The 27,807-nt window shown below is 44.4% G+C and overlaps 1 long non-coding RNA gene and 8 pseudogenes across 1 annotated transcript; all 9 read left to right on the forward strand.

Annotated features, from left to right (window-relative positions):
* Positions 1–27,777, forward strand: LOC139967640 (uncharacterized). Its single transcript, XR_011793061.1, has 9 exons — positions 1–364; positions 3,911–4,002; positions 6,924–7,015; positions 10,694–10,785; positions 14,428–14,519; positions 17,688–17,779; positions 20,593–20,684; positions 24,741–24,832; positions 27,485–27,777. It is a non-coding gene; the product is annotated as an uncharacterized lncRNA (long non-coding RNA).
* On the forward strand, positions 2,841–2,930 carry LOC139968274 (U2 spliceosomal RNA; annotated as a pseudogene).
* On the forward strand, positions 5,854–5,943 carry LOC139968275 (U2 spliceosomal RNA; annotated as a pseudogene).
* On the forward strand, positions 9,624–9,713 carry LOC139968276 (U2 spliceosomal RNA; annotated as a pseudogene).
* LOC139968277 (U2 spliceosomal RNA) lies at positions 13,358–13,447 on the forward strand (annotated as a pseudogene).
* On the forward strand, positions 16,618–16,707 carry LOC139968281 (U2 spliceosomal RNA; annotated as a pseudogene).
* On the forward strand, positions 19,524–19,613 carry LOC139968278 (U2 spliceosomal RNA; annotated as a pseudogene).
* LOC139968279 (U2 spliceosomal RNA) lies at positions 23,671–23,760 on the forward strand (annotated as a pseudogene).
* Positions 26,415–26,504, forward strand: LOC139968280 (U2 spliceosomal RNA; annotated as a pseudogene).
* Positions 27,778–27,807: the final 30 nt, after the last annotated feature.

Genomic DNA, 27,807 nt, shown 5'->3' on the forward strand with positions numbered 1-27,807 from the left:
TCACGAAATAGCAATCTTGACGGATAACTTGGTATTTCTAAATGTTTCCGATTTAAAATGATAACATTTATCGTAAATGTCATAATAAACCATCTCAAATAGTTGAAACAAGCATTTTGAGGAAGAATTTTACTTATATTAAGCTATTTTTGTGGTACAATTTACTGTGACTGGTTACGTGACAATACAGGCTGGATGAGAGTACTGGGTGACTGTTATTAACAAGCATCATGTGTAGCATCATGTTCTCCTTCTGTTATATTTCGTGGTAGATACCTGACGGGGATCACAGCCTTGAGACAAGGGGACTGGGGTTGAGAACGGGTCAGTCGGTTCTTTGCTTGGTGCCCTGGTTCTTTTCCTGGTGAGTTTTCTTAAAAGTATATTATTATGTTCCCATTCTAGGTGGAATCGAGGTACACACGAGACGATGATCACAAAGTCACAGTCTTGACACAAGGGAACTGGGGTTAAGAGCAGATCAGTCGGTTCGCTTTTCGGCCTTCTGGCTAAGATCATGTGCATAAATGTAAATGGTGTACCCTCGCATTAGTTGAATTTTACTTGTTTCAGGGGACCAAGTGGCACCCATGTATGCTTCAGTACACTGGGGACCAAGTGACACCCATGTATGCCTCAGTACACTGGGGACGAAGTGGCACCCTGGTACGCTTCAGTACACTGGGGAACAAGTGACACCCATGTATGCTTCAGTAAACTGGGGACCAAGTGGCCCCCTGTATGCTTCAGTACACTGTGGACCAAGTGACACCCATGTATGCTTCAGTACACTGGAGACCAAGTGGCCCCGTGTATGCTTCAGTACACTAGGGACCAAGTGAAACCCATGAATGCCTCAGTACACTGCGGACCAAGTGGCACCCATGTATGCTTCAGTACACTGGGGACCAAGTGGCCCCCTTGTATGCTTCAGTACAATGGGGAGGAAGTGGCCCCCTGAATGCTTCAGTACACTGGGGACCAAGTGGCACTTATGTATGCTTCAATACACCCCTAACCCTAACCCTAACCCTAACCCTAACCCTAACCCTAACCCTAACCCTAACCCTAACCCTAACCCTAACCCTAACCCTAACCCTAACCCTAACCCTAACCCTAACCCTAACCCTAACCCTAACCCTAACCCTAACCCTAACCCTAACCCTAACCCTAACCCTAACCCTAACCCTAACCCTAACCCTAACCCTAACCCTAACCCTAACCCTAACCCTAACCCTAACCCTAACCCTAACCCTAACCCTAACCCTAACCCTAACCCTAACCCTAACCCTAACCCTAACCCTAACCCTAACCCTAACCCTAACCCTAACCCTAACCCTAACCCTAACCCTAACCCTAACCCTAACCCTAACCCTAACCCTAACCCTAACCCTAACCCTAACCCTAACCCTAACCCTAACCCTAACCCTAACCCTAACCCTAACCCTAACCCTAACCCTAACCCTAACCCTAACCCTAACCCTAACCCTAACCCTAACCCTAACCCTAACCCTAACCCTAACCCTAACCCTAACCCTAACCCTAACCCTAACCCTAACCCTAACCCTAACCCTAACCCTAACCCTAACCCTAACCCTAACCCTAACCCTAACCCTAACCCTAACCCTAACCCTAACCCTAACCCTAACCCTAACCCTAACCCTAACCCTAACCCTAACCCTAACCCTAACCCTAACCCTAACCCTAACCCTAACCCTAACCCTAACCCTAACCCTAACCCTAACCCTAACCCTAACCCTAACCCTAACCCTAACCCTAACCCTAACCCTAACCCTAACCCTAACCCTAACCCTAACCCTAACCCTAACCCTAACCCTAACCCTAACCCTAACCCTAACCCTAACCCTAACCCTAACCCTAACCCTAACCCTAACCCTAACCCTAACCCTAACCCTAACCCTAACCCTAACCCTAACCCTAACCCTAACCCTAACCCTAACCCTAACCCTAACCCTAACCCTAACCCTAACCCTAACCCTAACCCTAACCCTAACCCTAACCCTAACCCTAACCCTAACCCTAACCCTAACCCTAACCCTAACCCTAACCCTAACCCTAACCCTAACCCTAACCCTAACCCTAACCCTAACCCTAACCCTAACCCTAACCCTAACCCTAACCCTAACCCTAACCCTAACCCTAACCCTAACCCTAACCCTAACCCTAACCCTAACCCTAACCCTAACCCTAACCCTAACCCTAACCCTAACCCTAACCCTAACCCTAACCCTAACCCTAACCCTAACCCTAACCCTAACCCTAACCAGGTGTTACTATCCTAAACAGGGATAATGATATACCCCTTTCACGCACTTCCATGTACCTAATTCTATACAGTGCACACAATCGGAAAACCTTTTATACGCCTCTGAGTATATAGTCTTAATTATAATGCGCAAACTGTAAGTTCTCGAAGTCGACGTGCACCCCATTTAATCATAATGAATATACGAGCCTGTCAACAGGGTTCTTTGAGCAGCCACTGTTTTAAGCAAATGTATACTCTAAGCGGTTTATTATAAACGAAGAAAACAACCAATCACAAAACAGCAATCTTTTTTTAATGAGCTAAACATATCTTATACCTGTTAATATATTTTTTTAATGTATCTAATTTTAGAATTCTAAAAATTATCGTAAATGTTCTGAATAAACCTTCGCAAATAGTCAAAATAACCATCTTGACGAAGGTTTTACTTAGTAAGCTATTTTTGTGGCACATGTTACTGTATGTTGTTACGAGACAATATAGGCTGGATCAAAGTATCATTATGATCCCCTTCTAGGGAACCATCATAACCACCTGACGATGATCACACATCGCTTCTCGGCCTTTGGCTAAGATCATGTGTAGTATCTGTTCCCTTTCGAGGGGAATGGTGATGCACACCTGACGATGATCACACAATCACAGTCCCGATGCAAGGTGACTTGGGTTGAAAGAGGATCAGTCGTTGGGTAGTTTGGTTTTCGTGTCCATGTTCTCTCCTGGGTGACTTTTTATTAAACAGTATCACACAGTCTCGATGCAAGGGGACTGGTGTTGAGAGCGGATCAGTCGTTCGGTTGTTTGGGTTTCGTGCCCAGATTCTTTCCTGGGTGACTTTTCTTAAAAGTATCACACAGTCAGTCTTAATGTAAAATGACTGGGGTTAAGAGCAGATCAGTCGGTTCGAAGTTGGCTTTTATTGGCCAGGTTTTTTCCTGGGTGGCTTTTCTTACAAAAATAGCATTATGTTTCTAGGGGAATCCTTCTTTGGAACCGTGAAACACACCTGACATCGATGATCACACAGTCACAGTCTTGATACAAGGGAACTGGGGACGAGAGCGGATCAGTCGGTAATTAGTTGTTTGATGGCGATCGCTTTTCGGCCTTCTGGCTTAGATTATGTGTAGAATCTGTGTCTACGGGAATTTGCCCAATTTGCATAAATGTCACGTTAAACGTGTACCCTCGCATTAGTTGAATTTTACTTGTTTCTCACGGTTTGTAGTAGTAAATATTTCTGTGTCTCATGATATCACGTAACAATTAATGACGTGTATACCCCGTTTCAAAGATGCGACGAACGTAGATTGAATTGTGATATGACGTAATGTTAGAAAAGAACCAATCACGAAATAGCAATCTTGACGGATAACTTGGTATTTCTAAATGTTTCCGATTTAAAATGATAACATTTATCGTAAATGTCATAATAAACCATCTCAAATAGTTGAAACAAGCATTTTGAGGAAGAATTTTACTTATATTAAGCTATTTTTGTGGTACAATTTACTGTGACTGGTTACGTGACAATACAGGCTGGATGAGAGTACTGGGTGACTGTTATTAACAAGCATCATGTGTAGCATCATGTTCTCCTTCTGTTATATTTCGTGGTAGATACCTGACGGGGATCACAGCCTTGAGACAAGGGGACTGGGGTTGAGAACGGGTCAGTCGGTTCTTTGCTTGGTGCCCTGGTTCTTTTCCTGGTGAGTTTTCTTAAAAGTATATTATTATGTTCCCATTCTAGGTGGAATCGAGGTACACACGAGACGATGATCACAAAGTCACAGTCTTGACACAAGGGAACTGGGGTTAAGAGCAGATCAGTCGGTTCGCTTTTCGGCCTTCTGGCTAAGATCATGTGCATAAATGTAAATGGTGTACCCTCGCATTAGTTGAATTTTACTTGTTTCAGGGGACCAAGTGGCACCCATGTATGCTTCAGTACACTGGGGACCAAGTGACACCCATGTATGCCTCAGTACACTGGGGACGAAGTGGCACCCTGGTACGCTTCAGTACACTGGGGAACAAGTGACACCCATGTATGCTTCAGTAAACTGGGGACCAAGTGGCCCCCTGTATGCTTCAGTACACTGTGGACCAAGTGACACCCATGTATGCTTCAGTACACTGGAGACCAAGTGGCCCCGTGTATGCTTCAGTACACTAGGGACCAAGTGAAACCCATGAATGCCTCAGTACACTGCGGACCAAGTGGCACCCATGTATGCTTCAGTACACTGGGGACCAAGTGGCACTTATGTATGCTTCAATACACCCCTAACCCTAACCCTAACCCTAACCCTAACCCTAACCCTAACCCTAACCCTAACCCTAACCCTAACCCTAACCCTAACCCTAACCCTAACCCTAACCCTAACCCTAACCCTAACCCTAACCCTAACCCTAACCCTAACCCTAACCCTAACCCTAACCCTAACCCTAACCCTAACCCTAACCCTAACCCTAACCCTAACCCTAACCCTAACCCTAACCCTAACCCTAACCCTAACCCTAACCCTAACCCTAACCCTAACCCTAACCCTAACCCTAACCCTAACCCTAACCCTAACCCTAACCCTAACCCTAACCCTAACCCTAACCCTAACCCTAACCCTAACCCTAACCCTAACCCTAACCCTAACCCTAACCCTAACCCTAACCCTAACCCTAACCCTAACCCTAACCCTAACCCTAACCCTAACCCTAACCCTAACCCTAACCCTAACCCTAACCCTAACCCTAACCCTAACCCTAACCCTAACCCTAACCCTAACCCTAACCCTAACCCTAACCCTAACCCTAACCCTAACCCTAACCCTAACCCTAACCCTAACCCTAACCCTAACCCTAACCCTAACCCTAACCCTAACCCTAACCCTAACCCTAACCCTAACCCTAACCCTAACCCTAACCCTAACCCTAACCCTAACCCTAACCCTAACCCTAACCCTAACCCTAACCCTAACCCTAACCCTAACCCTAACCCTAACCCTAACCAGGTGTTACTATCCTAAACAGGGATAATGATATACCCCTTTCACGCACTTCCATGTACCTAATTCTATACAGTGCACACAATCGGAAAACCTTTTATACGCCTCTGAGTATATAGTCTTAATTATAATGCGCAAACTGTAAGTTCTCGAAGTCGACGTGCACCCCATTTAATCATAATGAATATACGAGCCTGTCAACAGGGTTCTTTGAGCAGCCACTGTTTTAAGCAAATGTATACTCTAAGCGGTTTATTATAAACGAAGAAAACAACCAATCACAAAACAGCAATCTTTTTTTAATGAGCTAAACATATCTTATACCTGTTAATATATTTTTTTAATGTATCTAATTTTAGAATTCTAAAAATTATCGTAAATGTTCTGAATAAACCTTCGCAAATAGTCAAAATAACCATCTTGACGAAGGTTTTACTTAGTAAGCTATTTTTGTGGCACATGTTACTGTATGTTGTTACGAGACAATATAGGCTGGATCAAAGTATCATTATGATCCCCTTCTAGGGAACCATCATAACCACCTGACGATGATCACACATCGCTTCTCGGCCTTTGGCTAAGATCATGTGTAGTATCTGTTCCCTTTCGAGGGGAATGGTGATGCACACCTGACGATGATCACACAATCACAGTCCCGATGCAAGGTGACTTGGGTTGAAAGAGGATCAGTCGTTGGGTAGTTTGGTTTTCGTGTCCATGTTCTCTCCTGGGTGACTTTTTATTAAACAGTATCACACAGTCTCGATGCAAGGGGACTGGTGTTGAGAGCGGATCAGTCGTTCGGTTGTTTGGGTTTCGTGCCCAGATTCTTTCCTGGGTGACTTTTCTTAAAAGTATCACACAGTCAGTCTTAATGTAAAATGACTGGGGTTAAGAGCAGATCAGTCGGTTCGAAGTTGGCTTTTATTGGCCAGGTTTTTTCCTGGGTGGCTTTTCTTACAAAAATAGCATTATGTTTCTAGGGGAATCCTTCTTTGGAACCGTGAAACACACCTGACATCGATGATCACACAGTCACAGTCTTGATACAAGGGAACTGGGGACGAGAGCGGATCAGTCGGTAATTAGTTGTTTGATGGCGATCGCTTTTCGGCCTTCTGGCTTAGATTATGTGTAGAATCTGTGTCTACGGGAATTTGCCCAATTTGCATAAATGTCACGTTAAACGTGTACCCTCGCATTAGTTGAATTTTACTTGTTTCTCACGGTTTGTAGTAGTAAATATTTCTGTGTCTCATGATATCACGTAACAATTAATGACGTGTATACCCCGTTTCAAAGATGCGACGAACGTAGATTGAATTGTGATATGACGTAATGTTAGAAAAGAACCAATCACGAAATAGCAATCTTGACGGATAACTTGGTATTTCTAAATGTTTCCGATTTAAAATGATAACATTTATCGTAAATGTCATAATAAACCATCTCAAATAGTTGAAACAAGCATTTTGAGGAAGAATTTTACTTATATTAAGCTATTTTTGTGGTACAATTTACTGTGACTGGTTACGTGACAATACAGGCTGGATGAGAGTACTGGGTGACTGTTATTAACAAGCATCATGTGTAGCATCATGTTCTCCTTCTGTTATATTTCGTGGTAGATACCTGACGGGGATCACAGCCTTGAGACAAGGGGACTGGGGTTGAGAACGGGTCAGTCGGTTCTTTGCTTGGTGCCCTGGTTCTTTTCCTGGTGAGTTTTCTTAAAAGTATATTATTATGTTCCCATTCTAGGTGGAATCGAGGTACACACGAGACGATGATCACAAAGTCACAGTCTTGACACAAGGGAACTGGGGTTAAGAGCAGATCAGTCGGTTCGCTTTTCGGCCTTCTGGCTAAGATCATGTGCATAAATGTAAATGGTGTACCCTCGCATTAGTTGAATTTTACTTGTTTCAGGGGACCAAGTGGCACCCATGTATGCTTCAGTACACTGGGGACCAAGTGACACCCATGTATGCCTCAGTACACTGGGGACGAAGTGGCACCCTGGTACGCTTCAGTACACTGGGGAACAAGTGACACCCATGTATGCTTCAGTAAACTGGGGACCAAGTGGCCCCCTGTATGCTTCAGTACACTGTGGACCAAGTGACACCCATGTATGCTTCAGTACACTGGAGACCAAGTGGCCCCGTGTATGCTTCAGTACACTAGGGACCAAGTGAAACCCATGAATGCCTCAGTACACTGCGGACCAAGTGGCACCCATGTATGCTTCAGTACACTGGGGACCAAGTGGCCCCCTTGTATGCTTCAGTACAATGGGGAGGAAGTGGCCCCCTGAATGCTTCAGTACACTGGGGACCAAGTGGCACTTATGTATGCTTCAATACACCCCTAACCCTAACCCTAACCCTAACCCTAACCCTAACCCTAACCCTAACCCTAACCCTAACCCTAACCCTAACCCTAACCCTAACCCTAACCCTAACCCTAACCCTAACCCTAACCCTAACCCTAACCCTAACCCTAACCCTAACCCTAACCCTAACCCTAACCCTAACCCTAACCCTAACCCTAACCCTAACCCTAACCCTAACCCTAACCCTAACCCTAACCCTAACCCTAACCCTAACCCTAACCCTAACCCTAACCCTAACCCTAACCCTAACCCTAACCCTAACCCTAACCCTAACCCTAACCCTAACCCTAACCCTAACCCTAACCCTAACCCTAACCCTAACCCTAACCCTAACCCTAACCCTAACCCTAACCCTAACCCTAACCCTAACCCTAACCCTAACCCTAACCCTAACCCTAACCCTAACCCTAACCCTAACCCTAACCCTAACCCTAACCCTAACCCTAACCCTAACCCTAACCCTAACCCTAACCCTAACCCTAACCCTAACCCTAACCCTAACCCTAACCCTAACCCTAACCCTAACCCTAACCCTAACCCTAACCCTAACCCTAACCCTAACCCTAACCCTAACCCTAACCCTAACCCTAACCCTAACCCTAACCCTAACCCTAACCCTAACCCTAACCCTAACCCTAACCCTAACCCTAACCCTAACCCTAACCCTAACCCTAACCCTAACCCTAACCCTAACCCTAACCCTAACCCTAACCCTAACCCTAACCCTAACCCTAACCCTAACCCTAACCCTAACCCTAACCCTAACCCTAACCCTAACCCTAACCCTAACCCTAACCCTAACCCTAACCCTAACCCTAACCCTAACCCTAACCCTAACCCTAACCCTAACCCTAACCCTAACCCTAACCCTAACCCTAACCCTAACCCTAACCCTAACCCTAACCCTAACCCTAACCCTAACCCTAACCCTAACCCTAACCCTAACCCTAACCCTAACCCTAACCCTAACCCTAACCCTAACCCTAACCCTAACCCTAACCCTAACCCTAACCCTAACCCTAACCCTAACCCTAACCCTAACCCTAACCCTAACCCTAACCCTAACCCTAACCCTAACCCTAACCCTAACCCTAACCCTAACCCTAACCCTAACCCTAACCCTAACCCTAACCCTAACCCTAACCCTAACCCTAACCCTAACCCTAACCCTAACCCTAACCCTAACCCTAACCCTAACCCTAACCCTAACCCTAACCCTAACCCTAACCCTAACCCTAACCCTAACCCTAACCCTAACCCTAACCCTAACCCTAACCCTAACCCTAACCCTAACCCTAACCCTAACCCTAACCCTAACCCTAACCCTAACCCTAACCCTAACCCTAACCCTAACCCTAACCCTAACCCTAACCCTAACCAGGTGTTACTATCCTAAACAGGGATAATGATATACCCCTTTCACGCACTTCCATGTACCTAATTCTATACAGTGCACACAATCGGAAAACCTTTTATACGCCTCTGAGTATATAGTCTTAATTATAATGCGCAAACTGTAAGTTCTCGAAGTCGACGTGCACCCCATTTAATCATAATGAATATACGAGCCTGTCAACAGGGTTCTTTGAGCAGCCACTGTTTTAAGCAAATGTATACTCTAAGCGGTTTATTATAAACGAAGAAAACAACCAATCACAAAACAGCAATCTTTTTTTAATGAGCTAAACATATCTTATACCTGTTAATATATTTTTTTAATGTATCTAATTTTAGAATTCTAAAAATTATCGTAAATGTTCTGAATAAACCTTCGCAAATAGTCAAAATAACCATCTTGACGAAGGTTTTACTTAGTAAGCTATTTTTGTGGCACATGTTACTGTATGTTGTTACGAGACAATATAGGCTGGATCAAAGTATCATTATGATCCCCTTCTAGGGAACCATCATAACCACCTGACGATGATCACACATCGCTTCTCGGCCTTTGGCTAAGATCATGTGTAGTATCTGTTCCCTTTCGAGGGGAATGGTGATGCACACCTGACGATGATCACACAATCACAGTCCCGATGCAAGGTGACTTGGGTTGAAAGAGGATCAGTCGTTGGGTAGTTTGGTTTTCGTGTCCATGTTCTCTCCTGGGTGACTTTTTATTAAACAGTATCACACAGTCTCGATGCAAGGGGACTGGTGTTGAGAGCGGATCAGTCGTTCGGTTGTTTGGGTTTCGTGCCCAGATTCTTTCCTGGGTGACTTTTCTTAAAAGTATCACACAGTCAGTCTTAATGTAAAATGACTGGGGTTAAGAGCAGATCAGTCGGTTCGAAGTTGGCTTTTATTGGCCAGGTTTTTTCCTGGGTGGCTTTTCTTACAAAAATAGCATTATGTTTCTAGGGGAATCCTTCTTTGGAACCGTGAAACACACCTGACATCGATGATCACACAGTCACAGTCTTGATACAAGGGAACTGGGGACGAGAGCGGATCAGTCGGTAATTAGTTGTTTGATGGCGATCGCTTTTCGGCCTTCTGGCTTAGATTATGTGTAGAATCTGTGTCTACGGGAATTTGCCCAATTTGCATAAATGTCACGTTAAACGTGTACCCTCGCATTAGTTGAATTTTACTTGTTTCTCACGGTTTGTAGTAGTAAATATTTCTGTGTCTCATGATATCACGTAACAATTAATGACGTGTATACCCCGTTTCAAAGATGCGACGAACGTAGATTGAATTGTGATATGACGTAATGTTAGAAAAGAACCAATCACGAAATAGCAATCTTGACGGATAACTTGGTATTTCTAAATGTTTCCGATTTAAAATGATAACATTTATCGTAAATGTCATAATAAACCATCTCAAATAGTTGAAACAAGCATTTTGAGGAAGAATTTTACTTATATTAAGCTATTTTTGTGGTACAATTTACTGTGACTGGTTACGTGACAATACAGGCTGGATGAGAGTACTGGGTGACTGTTATTAACAAGCATCATGTGTAGCATCATGTTCTCCTTCTGTTATATTTCGTGGTAGATACCTGACGGGGATCACAGCCTTGAGACAAGGGGACTGGGGTTGAGAACGGGTCAGTCGGTTCTTTGCTTGGTGCCCTGGTTCTTTTCCTGGTGAGTTTTCTTAAAAGTATATTATTATGTTCCCATTCTAGGTGGAATCGAGGTACACACGAGACGATGATCACAAAGTCACAGTCTTGACACAAGGGAACTGGGGTTAAGAGCAGATCAGTCGGTTCGCTTTTCGGCCTTCTGGCTAAGATCATGTGCATAAATGTAAATGGTGTACCCTCGCATTAGTTGAATTTTACTTGTTTCAGGGGACCAAGTGGCACCCATGTATGCTTCAGTACACTGGGGACCAAGTGACACCCATGTATGCCTCAGTACACTGGGGACGAAGTGGCACCCTGGTACGCTTCAGTACACTGGGGAACAAGTGACACCCATGTATGCTTCAGTAAACTGGGGACCAAGTGGCCCCCTGTATGCTTCAGTACACTGTGGACCAAGTGACACCCATGTATGCTTCAGTACACTGGAGACCAAGTGGCCCCGTGTATGCTTCAGTACACTAGGGACCAAGTGAAACCCATGAATGCCTCAGTACACTGCGGACCAAGTGGCACCCATGTATGCTTCAGTACACTGGGGACCAAGTGGCCCCCTTGTATGCTTCAGTACAATGGGGAGGAAGTGGCCCCCTGAATGCTTCAGTACACTGGGGACCAAGTGGCACTTATGTATGCTTCAATACACCCCTAACCCTAACCCTAACCCTAACCCTAACCCTAACCCTAACCCTAACCCTAACCCTAACCCTAACCCTAACCCTAACCCTAACCCTAACCCTAACCCTAACCCTAACCCTAACCCTAACCCTAACCCTAACCCTAACCCTAACCCTAACCCTAACCCTAACCCTAACCCTAACCCTAACCCTAACCCTAACCCTAACCCTAACCCTAACCCTAACCCTAACCCTAACCCTAACCCTAACCCTAACCCTAACCCTAACCCTAACCCTAACCCTAACCCTAACCCTAACCCTAACCCTAACCCTAACCCTAACCCTAACCCTAACCCTAACCCTAACCCTAACCCTAACCCTAACCCTAACCCTAACCCTAACCCTAACCCTAACCCTAACCCTAACCCTAACCCTAACCCTAACCCTAACCCTAACCCTAACCCTAACCCTAACCCTAACCCTAACCCTAACCCTAACCCTAACCCTAACCCTAACCCTAACCCTAACCCTAACCCTAACCCTAACCCTAACCCTAACCCTAACCCTAACCCTAACCCTAACCCTAACCCTAACCCTAACCCTAACCCTAACCCTAACCCTAACCCTAACCCTAACCCTAACCCTAACCCTAACCCTAACCCTAACCCTAACCCTAACCCTAACCCTAACCCTAACCCTAACCCTAACCCTAACCCTAACCCTAACCCTAACCCTAACCCTAACCCTAACCCTAACCCTAACCCTAACCCTAACCCTAACCCTAACCCTAACCCTAACCCTAACCCTAACCCTAACCCTAACCCTAACCCTAACCCTAACCCTAACCCTAACCCTAACCCTAACCCTAACCCTAACCCTAACCCTAACCCTAACCCTAACCCTAACCCTAACCCTAACCCTAACCCTAACCCTAACCCTAACCCTAACCCTAACCCTAACCCTAACCCTAACCCTAACCCTAACCCTAACCCTAACCCTAACCCTAACCCTAACCCTAACCCTAACCCTAACCCTAACCCTAACCCTAACCCTAACCCTAACCCTAACCCTAACCCTAACCCTAACCCTAACCCTAACCCTAACCCTAACCCTAACCCTAACCCTAACCCTAACCCTAACCCTAACCCTAACCCTAACCCTAACCCTAACCCTAACCCTAACCCTAACCCTAACCCTAACCCTAACCCTAACCCTAACCCTAACCCTAACCCTAACCCTAACCCTAACCCTAACCCTAACCCTAACCCTAACCCTAACCCTAACCCTAACCCTAACCCTAACCCTAACCCTAACCCTAACCCTAACCCTAACCCTAACCCTAACCCTAACCCTAACCCTAACCCTAACCCTAACCCTAACCCTAACCCTAACCCTAACCAGGTGTTACTATCCTAAACAGGGATAATGATATACCCCTTTCACGCACTTCCATGTACCTAATTCTATACAGTGCACACAATCGGAAAACCTTTTATACGCCTCTGAGTATATAGTCTTAATTATAATGCGCAAACTGTAAGTTCTCGAAGTCGACGTGCACCCCATTTAATCATAATGAATATACGAGCCTGTCAACAGGGTTCTTTGAGCAGCCACTGTTTTAAGCAAATGTATACTCTAAGCGGTTTATTATAAACGAAGAAAACAACCAATCACAAAACAGCAATCTTTTTTTAATGAGCTAAACATATCTTATACCTGTTAATATATTTTTTTAATGTATCTAATTTTAGAATTCTAAAAATTATCGTAAATGTTCTGAATAAACCTTCGCAAATAGTCAAAATAACCATCTTGACGAAGGTTTTACTTAGTAAGCTATTTTTGTGGCACATGTTACTGTATGTTGTTACGAGACAATATAGGCTGGATCAAAGTATCATTATGATCCCCTTCTAGGGAACCATCATAACCACCTGACGATGATCACACATCGCTTCTCGGCCTTTGGCTAAGATCATGTGTAGTATCTGTTCCCTTTCGAGGGGAATGGTGATGCACACCTGACGATGATCACACAATCACAGTCCCGATGCAAGGTGACTTGGGTTGAAAGAGGATCAGTCGTTGGGTAGTTTGGTTTTCGTGTCCATGTTCTCTCCTGGGTGACTTTTTATTAAACAGTATCACACAGTCTCGATGCAAGGGGACTGGTGTTGAGAGCGGATCAGTCGTTCGGTTGTTTGGGTTTCGTGCCCAGATTCTTTCCTGGGTGACTTTTCTTAAAAGTATCACACAGTCAGTCTTAATGTAAAATGACTGGGGTTAAGAGCAGATCAGTCGGTTCGAAGTTGGCTTTTATTGGCCAGGTTTTTTCCTGGGTGGCTTTTCTTACAAAAATAGCATTATGTTTCTAGGGGAATCCTTCTTTGGAACCGTGAAACACACCTGACATCGATGATCACACAGTCACAGTCTTGATACAAGGGAACTGGGGACGAGAGCGGATCAGTCGGTAATTAGTTGTTTGATGGCGATCGCTTTTCGGCCTTCTGGCTTAGATTATGTGTAGAATCTGTGTCTACGGGAATTTGCCCAATTTGCATAAATGTCACGTTAAACGTGTACCCTCGCATTAGTTGAATTTTACTTGTTTCTCACGGTTTGTAGTAGTAAATATTTCTGTGTCTCATGATATCACGTAACAATTAATGACGTGTATACCCCGTTTCAAAGATGCGACGAACGTAGATTGAATTGTGATATGACGTAATGTTAGAAAAGAACCAATCACGAAATAGCAATCTTGACGGATAACTTGGTATTTCTAAATGTTTCCGATTTAAAATGATAACATTTATCGTAAATGTCATAATAAACCATCTCAAATAGTTGAAACAAGCATTTTGAGGAAGAATTTTACTTATATTAAGCTATTTTTGTGGTACAATTTACTGTGACTGGTTACGTGACAATACAGGCTGGATGAGAGTACTGGGTGACTGTTATTAACAAGCATCATGTGTAGCATCATGTTCTCCTTCTGTTATATTTCGTGGTAGATACCTGACGGGGATCACAGCCTTGAGACAAGGGGACTGGGGTTGAGAACGGGTCAGTCGGTTCTTTGCTTGGTGCCCTGGTTCTTTTCCTGGTGAGTTTTCTTAAAAGTATATTATTATGTTCCCATTCTAGGTGGAATCGAGGTACACACGAGACGATGATCACAAAGTCACAGTCTTGACACAAGGGAACTGGGGTTAAGAGCAGATCAGTCGGTTCGCTTTTCGGCCTTCTGGCTAAGATCATGTGCATAAATGTAAATGGTGTACCCTCGCATTAGTTGAATTTTACTTGTTTCAGGGGACCAAGTGGCACCCATGTATGCTTCAGTACACTGGGGACCAAGTGACACCCATGTATGCCTCAGTACACTGGGGACGAAGTGGCACCCTGGTACGCTTCAGTACACTGGGGAACAAGTGACACCCATGTATGCTTCAGTAAACTGGGGACCAAGTGGCCCCCTGTATGCTTCAGTACACTGTGGACCAAGTGACACCCATGTATGCTTCAGTACACTGGAGACCAAGTGGCCCCGTGTATGCTTCAGTACACTAGGGACCAAGTGAAACCCATGAATGCCTCAGTACACTGCGGACCAAGTGGCACCCATGTATGCTTCAGTACACTGGGGACCAAGTGGCCCCCTTGTATGCTTCAGTACAATGGAGAGGAAGTGGCCCCCTGAATGCTTCAGTACACTGGGGACCAAGTGGCACTTATGTATGCTTCAATACACCCCTAACCCTAACCCTAACCCTAACCCTAACCCTAACCCTAACCCTAACCCTAACCCTAACCCTAACCCTAACCCTAACCCTAACCCTAACCCTAACCCTAACCCTAACCCTAACCCTAACCCTAACCCTAACCCTAACCCTAACCCTAACCCTAACCCTAACCCTAACCCTAACCCTAACCCTAACCCTAACCCTAACCCTAACCCTAACCCTAACCCTAACCCTAACCCTAACCCTAACCCTAACCCTAACCCTAACCCTAACCCTAACCCTAACCCTAACCCTAACCCTAACCCTAACCCTAACCCTAACCCTAACCCTAACCCTAACCCTAACCCTAACCCTAACCCTAACCCTAACCCTAACCCTAACCCTAACCCTAACCCTAACCCTAACCCTAACCCTAACCCTAACCCTAACCCTAACCCTAACCCTAACCCTAACCCTAACCCTAACCCTAACCCTAACCCTAACCCTAACCCTAACCCTAACCCTAACCCTAACCCTAACCCTAACCCTAACCCTAACCCTAACCCTAACCCTAACCCTAACCCTAACCCTAACCCTAACCCTAACCCTAACCCTAACCCTAACCCTAACCCTAACCCTAACCCTAACCCTAACCCTAACCCTAACCCTAACCCTAACCCTAACCCTAACCCTAACCCTAACCCTAACCCTAACCCTAACCCTAACCCTAACCCTAACCCTAACCCTAACCCTAACCCTAACCCTAACCCTAACCCTAACCCTAACCCTAACCCTAACCCTAACCCTAACCCTAACCCTAACCCTAACCCTAACCCTAACCCTAACCCTAACCCTAACCCTAACCCTAACCCTAACCCTAACCCTAACCCTAACCCTAACCCTAACCCTAACCCTAACCCTAACCAGGTGTTACTATCCTAAACAGGGATAATGATATACCCCTTTCACGCACTTCCATGTACCTAATTCTATACAGTGCACACAATCGGAAAACCTTTTATACGCCTCTGAGTATATAGTCTTAATTATAATGCGCAAACTGTAAGTTCTCGAAGTCGACGTGCACCCCATTTAATCATAATGAATATACGAGCCTGTCAACAGGGTTCTTTGAGCAGCCACTGTTTTAAGCAAATGTATACTCTAAGCGGTTTATTATAAACGAAGAAAACAACCAATCACAAAACAGCAATCTTTTTTTAATGAGCTAAACATATCTTATACCTGTTAATATATTTTTTTAATGTATCTAATTTTAGAATTCTAAAAATTATCGTAAATGTTCTGAATAAACCTTCGCAAATAGTCAAAATAACCATCTTGACGAAGGTTTTACTTAGTAAGCTATTTTTGTGGCACATGTTACTGTATGTTGTTACGAGACAATATAGGCTGGATCAAAGTATCATTATGATCCCCTTCTAGGGAACCATCATAACCACCTGACGATGATCACACATCGCTTCTCGGCCTTTGGCTAAGATCATGTGTAGTATCTGTTCCCTTTCGAGGGGAATGGTGATGCACACCTGACGATGATCACACAATCACAGTCCCGATGCAAGGTGACTTGGGTTGAAAGAGGATCAGTCGTTGGGTAGTTTGGTTTTCGTGTCCATGTTCTCTCCTGGGTGACTTTTTATTAAACAGTATCACACAGTCTCGATGCAAGGGGACAGGTGTTGAGAGCGGATCAGTCGTTCGGTTGTTTGGGTTTCGTGCCCAGATTCTTTCCTGGGTGACTTTTCTTAAAAGTATCACACAGTCAGTCTTAATGTAAAATGACTGGGGTTAAGAGCAGATCAGTCGGTTCGAAGTTGGCTTTTATTGGCCAGGTTTTTTCCTGGGTGGCTTTTCTTACAAAAATAGCATTATGTTTCTAGGGGAATCCTTCTTTGGAACCGTGAAACACACCTGACATCGATGATCACACAGTCACAGTCTTGATACAAGGGAACTGGGGACGAGAGCGGATCAGTCGGTAATTAGTTGTTTGATGGCGATCGCTTTTCGGCCTTCTGGCTTAGATTATGTGTAGAATCTGTGTCTACGGGAATTTGCCCAATTTGCATAAATGTCACGTTAAACGTGTACCCTCGCATTAGTTGAATTTTACTTGTTTCTCACGGTTTGTAGTAGTAAATATTTCTGTGTCTCATGATATCACGTAACAATTAATGACGTGTATACCCCGTTTCAAAGATGCGACGAACGTAGATTGAATTGTGATATGACGTAATGTTAGAAAAGAACCAATCACGAAATAGCAATCTTGACGGATAACTTGGTATTTCTAAATGTTTCCGATTTAAAATGATAACATTTATCGTAAATGTCATAATAAACCATCTCAAATAGTTGAAACAAGCATTTTGAGGAAGAATTTTACTTATATTAAGCTATTTTTGTGGTACAATTTACTGTGACTGGTTACGTGACAATACAGGCTGGATGAGAGTACTGGGTGACTGTTATTAACAAGCATCATGTGTAGCATCATGTTCTCCTTCTGTTATATTTCGTGGTAGATACCTGACGGGGATCACAGCCTTGAGACAAGGGGACTGGGGTTGAGAACGGGTCAGTCGGTTCTTTGCTTGGTGCCCTGGTTCTTTTCCTGGTGAGTTTTCTTAAAAGTATATTATTATGTTCCCATTCTAGGTGGAATCGAGGTACACACGAGACGATGATCACAAAGTCACAGTCTTGACACAAGGGAACTGGGGTTAAGAGCAGATCAGTCGGTTCGCTTTTCGGCCTTCTGGCTAAGATCATGTGCATAAATGTAAATGGTGTACCCTCGCATTAGTTGAATTTTACTTGTTTCAGGGGACCAAGTGGCACCCATGTATGCTTCAGTACACTGGGGACCAAGTGACACCCATGTATGCCTCAGTACACTGGGGACGAAGTGGCACCCTGGTACGCTTCAGTACACTGGGGAACAAGTGACACCCATGTATGCTTCAGTAAACTGGGGACCAAGTGGCCCCCTGTATGCTTCAGTACACTGTGGACCAAGTGACACCCATGTATGCTTCAGTACACTGGAGACCAAGTGGCCCCGTGTATGCTTCAGTACACTAGGGACCAAGTGAAACCCATGAATGCCTCAGTACACTGCGGACCAAGTGGCACCCATGTATGCTTCAGTACACTGGGGACCAAGTGGCCCCCTTGTATGCTTCAGTACAATGGGGAGGAAGTGGCCCCCTGAATGCTTCAGTACACTGGGGACCAAGTGGCACTTATGTATGCTTCAATACACCCCTAACCCTAACCCTAACCCTAACCCTAACCCTAACCCTAACCCTAACCCTAACCCTAACCCTAACCCTAACCCTAACCCTAACCCTAACCCTAACCCTAACCCTAACCCTAACCCTAACCCTAACCCTAACCCTAACCCTAACCCTAACCCTAACCCTAACCCTAACCCTAACCCTAACCCTAACCCTAACCCTAACCCTAACCCTAACCCTAACCCTAACCCTAACCCTAACCCTAACCCTAACCCTAACCCTAACCCTAACCCTAACCCTAACCCTAACCCTAACCCTAACCCTAACCCTAACCCTAACCCTAACCCTAACCCTAACCCTAACCCTAACCCTAACCCTAACCCTAACCCTAACCCTAACCCTAACCCTAACCCTAACCCTAACCCTAACCCTAACCCTAACCCTAACCCTAACCCTAACCCTAACCCTAACCCTAACCCTAACCCTAACCCTAACCCTAACCCTAACCCTAACCCTAACCCTAACCCTAACCCTAACCCTAACCCTAACCCTAACCCTAACCCTAACCAGGTGTTACTATCCTAAACAGGGATAATGATATACCCCTTTCACGCACTTCCATGTACCTAATTCTATACAGTGCACACAATCGGAAAACCTTTTATACGCCTCTGAGTATATAGTCTTAATTATAATGCGCAAACTGTAAGTTCTCGAAGTCGACGTGCACCCCATTTAATCATAATGAATATACGAGCCTGTCAACAGGGTTCTTTGAGCAGCCACTGTTTTAAGCAAATGTATACTCTAAGCGGTTTATTATAAACGAAGAAAACAACCAATCACAAAACAGCAATCTTTTTTTAATGAGCTAAACATATCTTATACCTGTTAATATATTTTTTTAATGTATCTAATTTTAGAATTCTAAAAATTATCGTAAATGTTCTGAATAAACCTTCGCAAATAGTCAAAATAACCATCTTGACGAAGGTTTTACTTAGTAAGCTATTTTTGTGGCACATGTTACTGTATGTTGTTACGAGACAATATAGGCTGGATCAAAGTATCATTATGATCCCCTTCTAGGGAACCATCATAACCACCTGACGATGATCACACATCGCTTCTCGGCCTTTGGCTAAGATCATGTGTAGTATCTGTTCCCTTTCGAGGGGAATGGTGATGCACACCTGACGATGATCACACAATCACAGTCCCGATGCAAGGTGACTTGGGTTGAAAGAGGATCAGTCGTTGGGTAGTTTGGTTTTCGTGTCCATGTTCTCTCCTGGGTGACTTTTTATTAAACAGTATCACACAGTCTCGATGCAAGGGGACTGGTGTTGAGAGCGGATCAGTCGTTCGGTTGTTTGGGTTTCGTGCCCAGATTCTTTCCTGGGTGACTTTTCTTAAAAGTATCACACAGTCAGTCTTAATGTAAAATGACTGGGGTTAAGAGCAGATCAGTCGGTTCGAAGTTGGCTTTTATTGGCCAGGTTTTTTCCTGGGTGGCTTTTCTTACAAAAATAGCATTATGTTCTAGGGGAATCCTTCTTTGGAACCGTGAAACACACCTGACATCGATGATCACACAGTCACAGTCTTGATACAAGGGAACTGGGGACGAGAGCGGATCAGTCGGTAATTAGTTGTTTGATGGCGATCGCTTTTCGGCCTTCTGGCTTAGATTATGTGTAGAATCTGTGTCTACGGGAATTTGCCCAATTTGCATAAATGTCACGTTAAACGTGTACCCTCGCATTAGTTGAATTTTACTTGTTTCTCACGGTTTGTAGTAGTAAATATTTCTGTGTCTCATGATATCACGTAACAATTAATGACGTGTATACCCCGTTTCAAAGATGCGACGAACGTAGATTGAATTGTGATATGACGTAATGTTAGAAAAGAACCAATCACGAAATAGCAATCTTGACGGATAACTTGGTATTTCTAAATGTTTCCGATTTAAAATGATAACATTTATCGTAAATGTCATAATAAACCATCTCAAATAGTTGAAACAAGCATTTTGAGGAAGAATTTTACTTATATTAAGCTATTTTTGTGGTACAATTTACTGTGACTGGTTACGTGACAATACAGGCTGGATGAGAGTACTGGGTGACTGTTATTAACAAGCATCATGTGTAGCATCATGTTCTCCTTCTGTTATATTTCGTGGTAGATACCTGACGGGGATCACAGCCTTGAGACAAGGGGACTGGGGTTGAGAACGGGTCAGTCGGTTCTTTGCTTGGTGCCCTGGTTCTTTTCCTGGTGAGTTTTCTTAAAAGTATATTATTATGTTCCCATTCTAGGTGGAATCGAGGTACACACGAGACGATGATCACAAAGTCACAGTCTTGACACAAGGGAACTGGGGTTAAGAGCAGATCAGTCGGTTCGCTTTTCGGCCTTCTGGCTAAGATCATGTGCATAAATGTAAATGGTGTACCCTCGCATTAGTTGAATTTTACTTGTTTCAGGGGACCAAGTGGCACCCATGTATGCTTCAGTACACTGGGGACCAAGTGACACCCATGTATGCCTCAGTACACTGGGGACGAAGTGGCACCCTGGTACGCTTCAGTACACTGGGGAACAAGTGACACCCATGTATGCTTCAGTAAACTGGGGACCAAGTGGCCCCCTGTATGCTTCAGTACACTGTGGACCAAGTGACACCCATGTATGCTTCAGTACACTGGAGACCAAGTGGCCCCGTGTATGCTTCAGTACACTAGGGACCAAGTGAAACCCATGAATGCCTCAGTACACTGCGGACCAAGTGGCACCCATGTATGCTTCAGTACACTGGGGACCAAGTGGCCCCCTTGTATGCTTCAGTACAATGGGGAGGAAGTGGCCCCCTGAATGCTTCAGTACACTGGGGACCAAGTGGCACTTATGTATGCTTCAATACACCCCTAACCCTAACCCTAACCCTAACCCTAACCCTAACCCTAACCCTAACCCTAACCCTAACCCTAACCCTAACCCTAACCCTAACCCTAACCCTAACCCTAACCCTAACCCTAACCCTAACCCTAACCCTAACCCTAACCCTAACCCTAACCCTAACCCTAACCCTAACCCTAACCCTAACCCTAACCCTAACCCTAACCCTAACCCTAACCCTAACCCTAACCCTAACCCTAACCCTAACCCTAACCCTAACCCTAACCCTAACCCTAACCCTAACCCTAACCCTAACCCTAACCCTAACCCTAACCCTAACCCTAACCCTAACCCTAACCCTAACCCTAACCCTAACCCTAACCCTAACCCTAACCCTAACCCTAACCCTAACCCTAACCCTAACCCTAACCCTAACCCTAACCCTAACCCTAACCCTAACCCTAACCCTAACCCTAACCCTAACCCTAACCCTAACCCTAACCCTAACCCTAACCCTAACCCTAACCCTAACCCTAACCCTAACCCTAACCCTAACCCTAACCCTAACCCTAACCCTAACCCTAACCCTAACCCTAACCCTAACCCTAACCCTAACCCTAACCCTAACCCTAACCCTAACCCTAACCCTAACCCTAACCCTAACCCTAACCCTAACCCTAACCCTAACCCTAACCCTAACCCTAACCCTAACCCTAACCCTAACCCTAACCCTAACCCTAACCCTAACCCTAACCCTAACCCTAACCCTAACCCTAACCCTAACCCTAACCCTAACCCTAACCCTAACCCTAACCCTAACCCTAACCCTAACCCTAACCCTAACCCTAACCCTAACCCTAACCCTAACCCTAACCCTAACCCTAACCCTAACCCTAACCCTAACCCTAACCCTAACCCTAACCCTAACCCTAACCCTAACCCTAACCCTAACCCTAACCCTAACCCTAACCCTAACCCTAACCCTAACCCTAACCCTAACCCTAACCCTAACCCTAACCCTAACCCTAACCCTAACCCTAACCCTAACCCTAACCCTAACCCTAACCCTAACCCTAACCCTAACCCTAACCCTAACCCTAACCCTAACCCTAACCCTAACCCTAACCCTAACCCTAACCCTAACCCTAACCCTAACCCTAACCCTAACCCTAACCCTAACCCTAACCCTAACCCTAACCCTAACCCTAACCCTAACCCTAACCCTAACCCTAACCCTAACCCTAACCCTAACCCTAACCCTAACCCTAACCCTAACCCTAACCCTAACCCTAACCCTAACCCTAACCCTAACCCTAACCCTAACCCTAACCCTAACCCTAACCCTAACCCTAACCCTAACCCTAACCCTAACCCTAACCCTAACCCTAACCCTAACCCTAACCCTAACCCTAACCCTAACCCTAACCCTAACCCTAACCCTAACCCTAACCCTAACCCTAACCCTAACCCTAACCCTAACCCTAACCCTAACCCTAACCCTAACCCTAACCCTAACCCTAACCCTAACCCTAACCCTAACCCTAACCCTAACCCTAACCCTAACCCTAACCCTAACCCTAACCCTAACCCTAACCCTAACCCTAACCCTAACCCTAACCCTAACCCTAACCCTAACCCTAACCCTAACCCTAACCCTAACCCTAACCCTAACCCTAACCCTAACCCTAACCCTAACCCTAACCCTAACCCTAACCCTAACCCTAACCCTAACCCTAACCCTAACCCTAACCCTAACCCTAACCCTAACCCTAACCCTAACCCTAACCCTAACCCTAACCCTAACCCTAACCAGGTGTTACTATCCTAAACAGGGATAATGATATACCCCTTTCACGCACTTCCATGTACCTAATTCTATACAGTGCACACAATCGGAAAACCTTTTATACGCCTCTGAGTATATAGTCTTAATTATAATGCGCAAACTGTAAGTTCTCGAAGTCGACGTGCACCGCATTTAATCATAATGAATATACGAGCCTGTCAACAGGGTTCTTTGAGCAGCCACTGTTTTAAGCAAATGTATACTCTAAGCGGTTTATTATAAACGAAGAAAACAACCAATCACAAAACAGCAATCTTTTTTTAATGAGCTAAACATATCTTATACCTGTTAATATATTTTTTTAATGTATCTAATTTTAGAATTCTAAAAATTATCGTAAATGTTCTGAATAAACCTTCGCAAATAGTCAAAATAACCATCTTGACGAAGGTTTTACTTATTAAGCTATTTTTGTGGCACATGTTACTGTATGTTGTTACGAGACAATATAGGCTGGATCAAAGTATCATTATGATCCCCTTCTAGGGAACCATCATAACCACCTGACGATGATCACACATCGCTTCTCGGCCTTTGGCTAAGATCATGTGTAGTATCTGTTCCCTTTCGAGGGGAATGGTGATGCACACCTGACGATGATCACACAATCACAGTCCCGATGCAAGGTGACTTGGGTTGAAAGAGGATCAGTCGTTGGGTAGTTTGGTTTTCGTGTCCATGTTCTCTCCTGGGTGACTTTTTATTAAACAGTATCACACAGTCTCGATGCAAGGGGACTGGTGTTGAGAGCGGATCAGTCGTTCGGTTGTTTGGGTTTCGTGCCCAGATTCTTTCCTGGGTGACTTTTCTTAAAAGTATCACACAGTCAGTCTTAATGTAAAATGACTGGGGTTAAGAGCAGATCAGTCGGTTCGAAGTTGGCTTTTATTGGCCAGGTTTTTTCCTGGGTGGCTTTTCTTACAAAAATAGCATTATGTTTCTAGGGGAATCCTTCTTTGGAACCGTGAAACACACCTGACATCGATGATCACACAGTCACAGTCTTGATACAAGGGAACTGGGGACGAGAGCGGATCAGTCGGTAATTAGTTGTTTGATGGCGATCGCTTTTCGGCCTTCTGGCTTAGATTATGTGTAGAATCTGTGTCTACGGGAATTTGCCCAATTTGCATAAATGTCACGTTAAACGTGTACCCTCGCATTAGTTGAATTTTACTTGTTTCTCACGGTTTGTAGTAGTAAATATTTCTGTGTCTCATGATATCACGTAACAATTAATGACGTGTATACCCCGTTTCAAAGATGCGACGAACGTAGATTGAATTGTGATATGACGTAATGTTAGAAAAGAACCAATCACGAAATAGCAATCTTGACGGATAACTTGGTATTTCTAAATGTTTCCGATTTAAAATGATAACATTTATCGTAAATGTCATAATAAACCATCTCAAATAGTTGAAACAAGCATTTTGAGGAAGAATTTTACTTATATTAAGCTATTTTTGTGGTACAATTTACTGTGACTGGTTACGTGACAATACAGGCTGGATGAGAGTACTGGGTGACTGTTATTAACAAGCATCATGTGTAGCATCATGTTCTCCTTCTGTTATATTTCGTGGTAGATACCTGACGGGGATCACAGCCTTGAGACAAGGGGACTGGGGTTGAGAACGGGTCAGTCGGTTCTTTGCTTGGTGCCCTGGTTCTTTTCCTGGTGAGTTTTCTTAAAAGTATATTATTATGTTCCCATTCTAGGTGGAATCGAGGTACACACGAGACGATGATCACAAAGTCACAGTCTTGACACAAGGGAACTGGGGTTAAGAGCAGATCAGTCGGTTCGCTTTTCGGCCTTCTGGCTAAGATCATGTGCATAAATGTAAATGGTGTACCCTCGCATTAGTTGAATTTTACTTGTTTCAGGGGACCAAGTGGCACCCATGTATGCTTCAGTACACTGGGGACCAAGTGACACCCATGTATGCCTCAGTACACTGGGGACGAAGTGGCACCCTGGTACGCTTCAGTACACTGGGGAACAAGTGACACCCATGTATGCTTCAGTAAACTGGGGACCAAGTGGCCCCCTGTATGCTTCAGTACACTGTGGACCAAGTGACACCCATGTATGCTTCAGTACACTGGAGACCAAGTGGCCCCGTGTATGCTTCAGTACACTAGGGACCAAGTGAAACCCATGAATGCCTCAGTACACTGCGGACCAAGTGGCACCCATGTATGCTTCAGTACACTGGGGACCAAGTGGCCCCCTTGTATGCTTCAGTACAATGGGGAGGAAGTGGCCCCCTGAATGCTTCAGTACACTGGGGACCAAGTGGCACTTATGTATGCTTCAATACACCCCTAACCCTAACCCTAACCCTAACCCTAACCCTAACCCTAACCCTAACCCTAACCCTAACCCTAACCCTAACCCTAACCCTAACCCTAACCCTAACCCTAACCCTAACCCTAACCCTAACCCTAACCCTAACCCTAACCCTAACCCTAACCCTAACCCTAACCCTAACCCTAACCCTAACCCTAACCCTAACCCTAACCCTAACCCTAACCCTAACCCTAACCCTAACCCTAACCCTAACCCTAACCCTAACCCTAACCCTAACCCTAACCCTAACCCTAACCCTAACCCTAACCCTAACCCTAACCCTAACCCTAACCCTAACCCTAACCCTAACCCTAACCCTAACCCTAACCCTAACCCTAACCCTAACCCTAACCAGGTGTTACTATCCTAAACAGGGATAATGATATACCCCTTTCACGCACTTCCATGTACCTAATTCTATACAGTGCACACAATCGGAAAACCTTTTATACGCCTCTGAGTATATAGTCTTAATTATAATGCGCAAACTGTAAGTTCTCGAAGTCGACGTGCACCCCATTTAATCATAATGAATATACGAGCCTGTCAACAGGGTTCTTTGAGCAGCCACTGTTTTAAGCAAATGTATACTCTAAGCGGTTTATTATAAACGAAGAAAACAACCAATCACAAAACAGCAATCTTTTTTTAATGAGCTAAACATATCTTATACCTGTTAATATATTTTTTTAATGTATCTAATTTTAGAATTCTAAAAGTTATCGTAAATGTTCTGAATAAACCTTCGCAAATAGTCAAAATAACCATCTTGACGAAGGTTTTACTTAGTAAGCTATTTTTGTGGCACATGTTACTGTATGTTGTTACGAGACAATATAGGCTGGATCAAAGTATCATTATGATCCCCTTCTAGGGAACCATCATAACCACCTGACGATGATCACACATCGCTTCTCGGCCTTTGGCTAAGATCATGTGTAGTATCTGTTCCCTTTCGAGGGGAATGGTGATGCACACCTGACGATGATCACACAATCACAGTCCCGATGCAAGGTGACTTGGGTTGAAAGAGGATCAGTCGTTGGGTAGTTTGGTTTTCGTGTCCATGTTCTCTCCTGGGTGACTTTTTATTAAACAGTATCACACAGTCTCGATGCAAGGGGACTGGTGTTGAGAGCGGATCAGTCGTTCGGTTGTTTGGGTTTCGTGCCCAGATTCTTTCCTGGGTGACTTTTCTTAAAAGTATCACACAGTCAGTCTTAATGTAAAATGACTGGGGTTAAGAGCAGATCAGTCGGTTCGAAGTTGGCTTTTATTGGCCAGGTTTTTTCCTGGGTGGCTTTTCTTACAAAAATAGCATTATGTTTCTAGGGGAATCCTTCTTTGGAACCGTGAAACACACCTGACATCGATGATCACACAGTCACAGTCTTGATACAAGGGAACTGGGGACGAGAGCGGATCAGTCGGTAATTAGTTGTTTGATGGCGATCGCTTTTCGGCCTTCTGGCTTAGATTATGTGTAGAATCTGTGTCTACGGGAATTTGCCCAATTTGCATAAATGTCACGTTAAACGTGTACCCTCGCATTAGTTGAATTTTACTTGTTTCTCACGGTTTGTAGTAGTAAATATTTCTGTGTCTCATGATATCACGTAACAATTAATGACGTGTATACCCCGTTTCAAAGATGCGACGAACGTAGATTGAATTGTGATATGACGTAATGTTAGAAAAGAACCAATCACGAAATAGCAATCTTGACGGATAACTTGGTATTTCTAAATGTTTCCGATTTAAAATGATAACATTTATCGTAAATGTCATAATAAACCATCTCAAATAGTTGAAACAAGCATTTTGAGGAAGAATTTTACTTATATTAAGCTATTTTTGTGGTACAATTTACTGTGACTGGTTACGTGACAATACAGGCTGGATGAGAGTACTGGGTGACTGTTATTAACAAGCATCATGTGTAGCATCATGTTCTCCTTCTGTTATATTTCGTGGTAGATACCTGACGGGGATCACAGCCTTGAGACAAGGGGACTGGGGTTGAGAACGGGTCAGTCGGTTCTTTGCTTGGTGCCCTGGTTCTTTTCCTGGTGAGTTTTCTTAAAAGTATATTATTATGTTCCCATTCTAGGTGGAATCGAGGTACACACGAGACGATGATCACAAAGTCACAGTCTTGACACAAGGGAACTGGGGTTAAGAGCAGATCAGTCGGTTCGCTTTTCGGCCTTCTGGCTAAGATCATGTGCATAAATGTAAATGGTGTACCCTCGCATTAGTTGAATTTTACTTGTTTCAGGGGACCAAGTGGCACCCATGTA

The sequence above is a fragment of the Apostichopus japonicus genome, chromosome 5 (assembly GCF_037975245.1).
Source record: "Apostichopus japonicus isolate 1M-3 chromosome 5, ASM3797524v1, whole genome shotgun sequence".
NCBI classification, from domain to species: Eukaryota; Metazoa; Echinodermata; class Holothuroidea; order Aspidochirotida; family Stichopodidae; genus Apostichopus; species Apostichopus japonicus.